The sequence below is a fragment of the Phyllobates terribilis genome, unplaced genomic scaffold (assembly GCF_046119375.1).
Source record: "Phyllobates terribilis strain yellow unplaced genomic scaffold, ASM4611937v1 Scaffold_11__3_contigs__length_659146591, whole genome shotgun sequence".
Classification (NCBI taxonomy): Eukaryota; Metazoa; Chordata; class Amphibia; order Anura; family Dendrobatidae; genus Phyllobates; species Phyllobates terribilis.
Genome location: NW_027362771.1, coordinates 240,008,339 through 240,020,451, shown reverse-complemented (window position 1 = coordinate 240,020,451; position 12,113 = coordinate 240,008,339).

Genomic DNA, 12,113 nt, shown 5'->3' with positions numbered 1-12,113 from the left:
CAAGTCCCACACACAGCTAGAAGGCCAAATATTTTTTCAGAGCTAGATGCAGATAAAAATTATTTTTAATTTGCAACCTGATGGAGGTCAGTATAGATGGACTAATAGAACAAGTCCCACACACTGCTAGAAGGCCAAATATTTTTTCAGAGCTAGATGCAGACAAAAAATTATTTTGAATTTGCAACCTGATGGAGGTCAGTATATATGGACGAATAGAACAAGTCCCACACACTGCTAGAAGGCCAAATATTTTTTCAGAGCTAGATGCAGACAAAAAATTACTTTGAATTTGCAACCTGATGGAGGTCAGTATAGATGGACTAATAGAACAAGTCCCACACACTGCTAGAAGGCCAAATATTTTTTCAGAGCTAGATGCAGAAAAAAATTATATTCAATTTGCAACCTGATGGAGGTCAGTATAGATGGACTAATAGAACAAGTCCCACACACAGCTAGAAGCCCAGATATTTTTTCAGAGGTAGATGCAGAAAAAAATTATATTCAGTTTGTAACCTGATGGAGGTCAGTATAGATGGACTAATAGAACAAGTCCCACAAACAGCTAGAAGCCCAAATATTTTTTCAGAGCTAGATGCAGAAAAATATTATATTCTATTTGCAACCTGATGGAGGTCAGTATAGATGGCCTACTAGAACAAGTCCCACACACTGCTACAAGGCCAAATATTTTTTCAGAGCTAGATGCAGATAAAAATTATTTTTAATTTGCAACCTGATGGAGGTCAGTATAGATGGACAATAGAACAAGTCCCACACACAGCTAGAAGCCCAAATATATTTTTCAGAGCTAGATGCAGAAAACAATTATATTCAGTTTGCAACCTGATGGAGGTCAGTATAGATAGACTAATAGAACAAGTGCCACACACTGCTAGAAGGCCAAATATTTTTTCAGAGCTAGATGCAGATAAAAATTATTTTTCATTTGCAACCTGATGGAGGTCAGTATAGATGGACTAATGGAACAAGTCCCACACACTGCTAGAAGGCCAAATATTATTTGCAGAGCTAGATGCAGTTAAAAATTATTTTGAATTTGCAACCTGATGGAGGTCAGTATAGATGGACTAATAGAACAAGTCCCACACACTGCTAGAAGCCCAAATATTTTTTCAGAGCTAGATGCAGAAAAATATTATATTAAATTTGCAACCTGATGGAGGTCAGTATAGATGGACTAATAGAACAAGTCCCACACACAGCTAGAAGCCCAAATATTTTTTCAGAGGTAGATGCAGAAAAAAATTATATTCAGTTTGCAGCCTGATGGAGGTCAGCATAGATGGACTAATAGAACAAGTCCCACACACTGCTAGAAGCCCAAATATTTTTTCAGAGGTAGATGTAGAAAAATATTATATTCAATTTGCAACCTGATGGAGGTCAGTATAGATGGACTAATAGAACAAGTCCCACACACAGCTAGAACCCAATTATTTTTTCAGAGGTAGATGCAGAAAAAAATTATATTCAGTTTGCAACCTGATAGAGGTCAGTATAGATGGACTAATAGAACAAGTCCCACACACTGCTAGAAGGCCAAATATTTTTTCAGAGCTAGATGCAGACAAAAATAATTTTTAATTTGCAACCTGATGGAGGTCAGTATAGATGGACTAATACAACAAGTCCCACACACTGCTAGAAGGCCAAATATTTTTTCAGAGCTAGATGCAGATAAAAATTATTTTGAATTTGCAACCTGATGGAGGTCAGTATAGATGGACTAATAGAACAAGTCCCACACACTGCTAGAAGGCCAAATATTTTTTCAGAGCTAGATGCAGAAAAATATTATATTCAATTTGCAACCTGATGGAGGTCAGTATAGATGGACTAATAGAACAAGTCGCACACACAGCTAGAAGCCCAAATATTTTTTCAGAGGTAGATGCAGAAAAAAATTATATTCAATTTGCAACCTTATGGAGATCAGTATAGATGGACTAATAGAATGATGCTATGCCCAAAAGGTTTTACTTCACTAGGTTCAGTAAAAAAATTGGTATTCTATACACAGGTGGTGTAGCTTGCAACACAGATAGGCTACTCCACTGACTAACACACTCTGCAATAGGCCAAAAAGAATTAGCTTTGCTAGATTTAGCCAAATGCTGTGAAAAAAACTTAGCACAGCACTGGCACAGACCTGCCTGGCAAAAACTGATAGGAACTGATGTAACTTAGTCCTGAAAAGGACTGCAATTACAATTAGTCTTTACTCCCACAACCTATCTATTTAAGAGCACAGACCTGCCTGATAAAAGTCGTAGGAAATGCTGTAACCTAATCCTTAAAAGGACTGCAATCACAACTATTCCTTACTCCCAAGCTATCTATAGATTTTTGTGAAAATTGGCTTGAAATTAACAAGGTATAGCACACACAGCAACAGCTGTGCCGTCTAACATGTAGCTGCAGCAGTGAGAAAATGGTGGCGATGGGGAAAATGGCTTGGTCTTATAGGGCAAGGACATGTGACATACACTGCCAATGACACATGCCCTTGCTTGTGTGAAAAAAAGCTCTTCGCTCCGTGTGTGCGCTGCTGATAGGCTGACAGATTGCACCTCCCCACTGTAAATGCGGGAAAGAGAAAAAAAAATTGGAGATCTTCATTATTCCTGCAGAGATCCATCCCCTACCCCTCCCCCCGCCCCGCTGTACATTCAAACTGCGTATTAACATTAATTTTCATCATTACTGAGAAAAAATCCAGTTATGATTTTGGTGCACGAACAGCTATCGAACATAACCTCGAACAGCTGAATTTTTTTCAAATCGTTCGTGTTCGCCGAACGGCTCGAACACAGCCCAAAACAGCTCGAATTTGAGATTGGCGAACAGTTCGAGTCGAACAACGCTCATCTCTAGTAGTAGAGTCCAGGATAAACCCCCTCCCTTTCTCTTGGTGGAACTTTACTACGGTCCCAGCAGTTTTAGGACCGCGTGAAGCTTGGGGGTTTCGGCGGGTTTGTTTCTTCTCCTCCGCGCTCTGGGCCTGCAGCTGCTCCCTCTTCTGGCGCCGCGCCCGCTCCTCCTTTTCAAGCTGCTCACAGAACTCCTGCCTGCGAGCTGCAGCCGCCGCGTCTCCTGCGCAAATCCCATCAGTTCCTCCCCGGTCTGGTCCCATTCAATCTGGACCTCTTCCTCCAGGAGCTGGGGGATGGCGACTGACTGTGGCACAGGCAGGAGCGTAGCAAGCGTGGCATCGGCTTCTGCGGACAGGTTCTTCCTCTGACTGGGGTGAACCCATCCCTCTGGCAGAGGGACCGGCTCTCCATCGGGTCCGGCGAGCTGGCTTTACAGGTCGGTCCCAAGGGGTGGTGGCTTCGGGACCTGGGACGCACGTGGTTCGGAGGTGCCTGGGGAGGTCAAGCCTCGCGACTGGGCCTGGAGTGGGCCGCTTCTGACTGCACCCGGGGTTAGGGGGCATGGCCTGGGGCTTGATCCGGCGACGGTGCTCACAGCTTGGGGCCTGCGTACCGGTGGCAGGAGCGGGGGTGGCGTAGCGACGCCCGGAACGTCTGGCTCCACGACAGGGTCCAGTGGCAGGTTGATGGCATCATGGCTGGTGGCAGGGGTGTCCCCCTTACCTGCTTCCAGGGCTGCGCTGCTCTCAGCTTCGCTGGCCGTTGCTGGCGACGTCCTGTGCTGCTGGGCCGCGACCCGCCGGGCCATCTCCTCTCTCCACTCTGTTCCAGCTTCTCGCTGCGCCTGGACCATACTCTGGTCCAAATCCTCCAACGCCGTTCGGAGGAACTCCGGGTCTCCTCCAGGGAGCTGCACCATCAGCTCCCTGAGGCTGTACGGGGCCACCTCGGCCTGCAGCAGGCCACTTGCCAGGGTGCTGGAGTTGGTGCTGCTCTCCATCTCCGGGTGTGGTCTGGTGAGACTGATCCAAACCACACCCTGCCCCTCGGTTTTCTTCTCTTTCTGCCCCTGTTGGGGGTGGTCCCGGGGCAATCTGCTGACAATCACTCTCAGGGGCAGCCCCCCCACGTTGATGGACATCTCTACAGCCTCACTCATGGCTATTGGGGATGGGCTCCTTCTTTGGCGCCATTCTGGGACCTGGCCCACAATGGGAGGTGGCTTCTTGTTGTCTTTTGGCACGCACATTATGGCGTCCGTTCTGCTGGGGCGGGCGCCATATTTAATACAGTGAAACAGTCTGTTTTCAGGCACGCAGTACCTGTTGGTGGCGGGCACGAAATCATGCCGACTACGCCAAAGTTGACACGCCCCCTGGGCCGTGTGTGTAGGGGAATACCCAGAGCCAGGCCTCAGTGAGGTGCTGGGGGTTGTAGCCTCCGTGGCGCGACCTGGTCCATGCCCAGGGCGGTCAAACCAGAGAGAATAGTCTATTCATTCTGAATGTCCGACTATGCCACCCATGGATTGCGGTCGGAGTGAACCACCGCTGCAGTGCAGACTGCTGAGGCTGGTGTTGTGGGCACAGCACAGTGTAGTATAACTCCCCATGGGTGGAGTATAGCCTCAGGGCAGCAAGTGGGGATGTTGGGAGTGATGGTGCGCGGGAGTAATGACTCAGAGTCTCTGTAATGCAGTTCAGGATCTTTACTCACAGTTCTTTATCCAAGTTACTTCAGCTGGTCACAACGTACCGCGTCACACTGTGCTCACCAGGTAAGGGGCTCAGCCAACTCCCAGATAACTTTGGAGCGCTTCACAGGACCCCCTTTGTGTGTCCTTCCTCTGGCCTGTCATACCCCACCAGTGACCACGCTTCTGTCCGGCTGCCTCGGGCCTTGGCGGGTAAACGTTTGCCTCCGTTTCCCTGACCCTATGTGGTGCCTTCCTAACGGGTATGGCAAGGGCTGCACCACATAAAATGTCACAGCCTCCGGTTTCTAGCTGAGGGTAGTTCCCCGCCTCCACTAGTTTTGGGGACCGGTCTCCCCATTTGGCCTGACCCCTCCATGCAGGTAGATTCGGGCGTGTGGTGGCTACCAGCCGGTCCACACCCATGGGGTCCCTTCGCTCCTTGTTCCTGGAGCCTTCTCCGCTCCTCTTCCTTTCTCTTCCTCTCCAGGCTTGGGCCTCAGTTACTAGGCCCGCCTCTGGAGCAGAGCTCATGCTGAGCCTCTGCTCCTGGTCACTTCTCCTCAGACTCAACACTGATCTAAGATGGTGCCCACCTTTTATACCTCCCTCTAGGTGCACCCAGGAACTACTTCCTCCCTCCTCCTGCACTACAGGGTTCCCCCTTCCTTGGTGTTCCCTCCCCCCACTCCAGCCAGGGACAGGGACTGTCGTTCTCTGCCTTGAGAATATTGGTCGCCCTGCCCCCCGGAAATGTGGTGTAATGCATGCAGGTGTCGGGGTCCTGATCCACACTCCATCCTTACCTGAGAGTGAGATATCGCACATCTGGATGAGATGCAATCCCTCTGTAGCAACCGAGACCTCGGGATGCCACATTACTAACAGAAGAAATAATTTATTTTACTTTGGATGAGGCCTGTATGCAATAGAATATATGCTCCAAACAATTTCAAACTAACATCTGGCCTTCTGTATCATGTTAGTAACAAAGGAAATTATTATTTTTTTTACTGTGGATGAGGCCTGTATACAATAGAATATATGCTACAAACAATTTCAAACTGACATCTGGCCTGCTGTATCCCGTTACTAACAGAAGAACTAATTTTTTTTACTGTGGATGAGGTCTGTATTAAATAGAATATATGCTCCAAACAATTTTAAACTGAGATCTTCCCTGCTGTATCACATTAGTAACAGAAGAAATTATATTTTTTACTGTGGATGAGGCCTGTATTCAATAGAATATATGCTCCAAACAATTTCAAACTGAGATCTCCCCTGCTGTATCACGTTAGTAACAAAACATTTTTTTTTACTGTGGATGAGGCCTTTATAACATAGAATATATGCTCCAAACAATTTTAAGCTGAGATCTGAGGTGGTGTATCACGTTTGTAACAGAAAAAAATAGATTTTTTAACTCTGCATGTACACCGCCACAAAACGATTAGTTGAGATATGGCGTACTGTATCACGTTAGTAACAGAAAAAAATATTATTTTTTATTCTAAATAGTGTTGGCAGGGATTGCCAGCCTGTCACTGTAATGCCGCAGCCATGTTGGTTGTGGGCATTACTGTGATTGGCTGGCCACGCAGCGTCACCTCGAGTATTTAAAACCAGGCGCCGCCGTCTTGGACACAGTCGCTCCGGATCAGACAGTGTAGGGAGAGTGCTGCTGAGCTAGGGAGAGATTTACACTGCGAAATAGGTAGCGTAGGGTCTCTGAAGCCTGAAAAATCAAACAAACAGTCCTTTTGAGGACTAATATCCATCCCAGATATCAGGCAGGCAGGCTGTATAGGAGATGCAGTGGTAATACCAACAAACACTGCATTAGAGTCCTGTGTGCTGCTGCTGCTCAAATTGCTAGACTTAGCCCCAGGTCTCAGGGGCCAGGAAAAATCCTTTTTTTTTCATCTAAATCCTCTTTTTTTTTTCAGTTTCAGTTTAGTTTTTGAACGTTTTATTGTGAGCCCGTAAATGTGGCTTAATACCTCTGACCATGTTGTTGACAGCAGTGACCTGGGGGTCAGAAATGCTTCCTGGGGCGATTCCCATGCTGTCCCCATGTCATTTGAGCACTGTCACTATCGTTTTGGGCACTTTTTAGGCTTTCTACAGACTGCTGGGGGTGCCGCCGCAAAAATGCCCGGATCTCCCATAGACTAACATTTGGCTCGTTGCTCGGGTCGAGCACCCGAATATCACGGTGAGCTTGGCCCAAGCTTCGAGCACCCGAGCATTTTAGTGCTCGCTCAACACTAATTCTAAACGATCTCTGCATACAGCTGAATTTCACCGCCACAAAATGACAAGCTGAGATATGCCGTGTTGTATCTTGTTAGTAAGAAAAAAAATTGATTTTTTGACTCGGAATGAGCTCTGCATCAAGCTGAATTTCACAGCCATAAAATGACAAGCTGAGATGTGGCATGCTGTATCACGTTAGTTACAGGCAAAATTAGATATTTAAAGGTGTACACGTGCATGGAGTACAATAGAAGCCATGCACAACAGAATTCTATACTGAAATGTGCCCTGCTGTCTTTGTCTGGACTTCCCTAATGGCACAAGAAAAAAAATCTGCTGGCAGGTCAATTTCACAGGACACTAAGTATCTAAACTATTTGACTTAGAAGCAACCACCTAGCTAACTAGCAAAAATCTCTCAGTATTCAGGAGCAGTGTCAGGAGTATCCTCTCTGACCTGTTATGCTGACAAAATGGCACTAAAACAAGTCCTCTCTTTATATAGAGAAGGACATGGGATTTCAGCAGCCAATGGCACAAGCCCTTGTGTCTGGACATTGTGGATGGTTCATGCGCCCTGATTGGCTAGCTGAAATTTGCACACATAAAGTTAGGGAAAAAAAAAGTTTACAAGCACGCCGCTCCTCTGACCACTCTCCACCATCTCCCTTGTCAAACACGCAGACGGTAGTGTAATTAGTAGTAGTGTAGTGTAATAGTGTAGCGTAATAGTGTAGTGTGGAATAGTTTTCCGCACTTTTACTGAACTTTGCAGATTTTAAGCAAAAATACTCCTGTGTCCAATCATGAATCCGAATGTGCAATGTTCGTGCCGAATTTGAAATTGGCAAACTTTTTTCAAACATGTTCCCTCATCTCTAATTACAAGTTTGGAGACACCTGTGATGCTAATTATAGTGACAAAACTTAAATTTCATTTATTACTAGTCAAATTATCCCTAGTCCCTCACATGTCCTCAGTCAAATTATATTCAATTTTTTCTATGGGTTCCATCATTTTTGTTTTGGGAATTCTGAATAATTTTTTTTTTATAACATTTTTTTGTTGAACCACAATTCAACAGTATTGTCTGATTTTCATTACTTGATGTTCAGCAAAATTAAATTGAAATCACTTTTGTCAATTTCCTTTGTGGGTTTTTCTTACTTTTACAGGTTTTTTTTTACTTTTTACTAAAATTGTATCCATGTGTGTAGAAGATTGGTGACCAGAAGTTAAGTTGCATTGGTATGGACTTGAAATTGCCTTTTCTTATGGATAAAATTGGCTCATTGAGCAAGTAAACAGAACAAAAAAAATAATGGTTGTTCATGTATAACAAAAAATCTACTTTAGAAAGCAAGAGAAGCATCATCAAAATCCTACAAATTAAATGAATCAATATTTTCATTATGGTTGCAGAGAGGAATGCTTTTAAGGATATAAAAAAGACAATATTAATTTATTTTCATTTACCATTTTGCTGCTGCTCCACATTAGAAATAAATACATAGTAGAATTGGATTAATTTACAAGAATCTGTATTATTCAGAATGCTGATTTTTTTGTAATTCGCTCAGCGTCATTTCAGCAAAATGGTTTTTGTCTAGCCATTATTTTACTGAAGAATAAAAGGCAGGCAAAAGATAAAAAAAAAAATTAACACTCACTGCTCACCTCTCCTGACCTGGACCTGTACTGTTCGCCATCCCTTATACGATCCTTGGCGTCTCTTCTTACTGCTGCCTTGTGATTAAAACCTGGCATCTTCACACTAGATCAGGACTTCCGGCCGTGACTAGGCCCGAAACGTGCTTAGCCTAGTTGTGCCAAAAGTCCCGGCTTAGCGTGAAGATGATCGGGCTTCATATACGTATGGTGGCAGTAATATGAGGCACAGAGGATCTTTCAGGGTACAGTAAGCAGCAGAAATGCGTAATGACATACTAGTTGTTTTTTTTTTACATTTTACTTTTATTTTGCTCTGGGGTCTTTGCAGGCCCCAGAGCATGATACGAGACATTCAATTCATGGAGAATAAATTCAGTGAAAATTGATTTTTAGTGTGGCAGAGGTATGAAAAGTCGCTGAGGACCGAATAGGGAACAGTGAGCAGCAGAACTGAGCAGTGAGGTATTAGTTGTTGTTTTTTACATCTTACTTTTATTATACCCTGGGGTCTCTCCATACCCCAGAGCATGATAAGAGACATTTACTTTGTAGAGAATAAATTGACTGGGAATCAAATTTACTGGTAAAATCAGCATAGTTTGGTGAATTTAAACCTTGTCAGATCCACTCATCTCTAATAATCATTGATTATATATTTTACAACAGCATCAAAATAAACTCGGAATTTATAGTAAGATAAATCCTCTCTGCATTATATTTGATTAGTAAAAAAAAAAGAAAATATATACAGAACTTTGCGTCCAGGAATGATAAATTGTTTCATTTTTATTCCTATGACCTCTTAGTCAAAAATAAATGAATTAAGTTGCTTCTCACCAAAATGCATGCACACAACGACTGGATCTATTAATGAACGATGTCATATCTATATCTTCTGATTATAGTACAGATCAAAATCATGAATCGGTAACGGAAAGACCACCTTGCTGTTTTGACAGGGTCAAGAAAACACTACAAAAACCATTTATTATTGCTATTCATTATAGAAAGGTTACAGTCATCTTTCCAATTACTTTTTTTATAACTTATTTCTTCCAAGTAACTTTTTCACAGATTGCTTGTCACATTTAGTGACCTCTGCATAAATCGATATGTATTTGCATTTTTGGTGCTCATTATATTGAGAGATGACACAGGCTTGGAATAAAACATGCTTTACCTGATAATAGCATTGTTGGTAACTAAGAAGTAGCGATGACAAAGATAGAGCATAATGAAAGAAAAGCATGACCTTTGCATTTTTATGCAAAGAGATTTGACGATGATAATAATAGTAGGATCAAATATAATGTACTTACCAAAACAGGCATTAAAAGTGGAGTAATATTTCATTAAAAATTTCGTAACATTTATTAAAAAAAAAAAATTAAACTGCCATTTGGTGGAGATCATTATCATAATATTACAGGTCTGCATATAAAATTACTCTGCCGCATGGGTGGTTCCCACATGCAAATGCATCTTCTATTAGCAAAAAAGTGCTTTATATAAATGGTGTGTGTACTGTATATATATACACTGACGAGCAAAATGGTAACAATGTTTTGAACTTTTGACTTTCAAGTAGAGATGAGCGTTGTTCGACTCGAACTGTTCGCCAATCTCAAATTCGAACTGTTTTGGGCGGTGTTCGAGCCGTTCGGCGAACACGATCGATTTGAGAAAAATTCGGCTGTTCGAGGTTATGTTCGATAACTGTTCGTGCACCAAAATCATAACTGGATTTTTTCTCAGTAATGATGAAAATTAATGTTAATACGCAGTTTGAGTGTACAACGGGGCGGGGGGAGGGGCAGGGGATGGATCTCTGCAGGAATAATGAAGATCTCCATTTTTTTTTCTCTTTCCCGCATTTACAGTAGGGAGGTGCAATCTGTCAGCCTATCAGCAGCGCACACACGGAGCGAAGTGCTTTTTTTCACACAAGCAAGGGCATGTGTCATTGGCAGTGTATGTCACATGTCCTTGCCCTATAAGACCCAGCCATTTTCCCCGTCGCCACCATTTTCTCACTGCTGCTGCTGCGTGTTAGACGGCACCGCTGTTGCTGTGTGCGCTATACCTTGTTAATTTCAAGCCAATTTTCGCACAAATCTATAGATAGCTTGGGAGTAGGGAATAGTTGTGATTGCAGTCCTTTTAAGGACTAGGTTACAGCATTTCCTATGACTTTTATCAGGCTGGTCTGTGCTCTTAAATAGATAGGTTGTGGGAGTAAAGACTAATTGTAATTGCAGTCCTTTTCAGGACTAAGTTACATCAGTTCCTATCAGTTTTTGCCAGGCAGGTCTGTGCCAGTGCTGTGCAAGTTTTTTTCACAGCATTTGGCTGAATCTAGCAAAGCTAATCCTTTTTGGCCTATTGCAGAGTGTGTTAGTCAGTGGAGTAGCCTATCTGTGTTGCAAGATACACCACCTGTGTATAGAATACCAATTTTTTTACTGCACCTAGTGAAGTAAAACCTTTTGGGCATAGCATCATTCTATTAGTCCATCTATACTGACCTCCATAAGGTTGCAAATTGAATATAATTTTTTTCTGCATCTAGCTCTGAAAAAATATTTGTCCTTCTAGCTGTGTGTGGGACTTGTTCTACTAGTCCATCTATACTGACTAGAGATGAGCGTTGTTCTACTCGAACTGTTCGCCAATCTCAAATTCGAGCTGTTTTGGGCGGTGTTCGAGCCGTTCGGCGAACACGAACAATTTGAGAAAAATTCGGCTGTTCGAGGTTATGTTCGATAACTGTTCGTGCACCAAAATCATAGCTGGATTTTTTCTCAGTAATGATGAAAATTAATGTTAATACGCAGTTTGAGTGTACAGCGGGGTGAGGGGAGGGGCAGGGGATGGATCTCTGCAGGAACAATGAAGAACTCCATTTTTTTTTCTCTATCCCGCATTTACAGTGGGGAGGTGCAATCTGTCAGCCTATCAGCAGCGCACACACGGAGCGAAGTGCTTTTTTTCACACAAGCAAGGGCACGTGTCATTGGCAGTGTATGTCACATGTCCTTGCCCTATAAGACCAAGCCATTTTCCCCGTCGCCACCATTTTCTCACTGCTGCAGCTGCATGTTAGACGGCACCGCTGTTGCTGTGTGCGCTATACCTTGTTAATTTCAAGCCAATTTTCGCACAAATATACAGATAGCTTGGGAGTAGGGAATAGTTGTGATTGCAGTCCTTTTAAGGACTAGGTTACAGCATTTCCTACGACTTTTATCAGGCAGGTCTGTGCTCTTAAATAGATAGGTTGTGGGAGTAAAGACTAATTGTAATTGGAGTCCTTTTCAGGACTAGGTTACATCAGTTCCTATCAGTTTTTGCCAGGCAGGTCTGTGCCAGTGCTGTGCAAGTTTTTTTCACAGCATTTGGCTGAATCTAGCAAAGCTAATCCTTTTTGGCCTATTGCAGAGTGTGTTAGTCAGTGGAGTAGCCTATCTATGTTGCAAGATATACCACCTGTGTATAGAATACCAATTTTTTTACTGCACCTAGTGAAGTAAAATCTTTTGGGCATAGCATCATTCTATTAGTCCATCTATACTGACCTCCATCAGGTTGC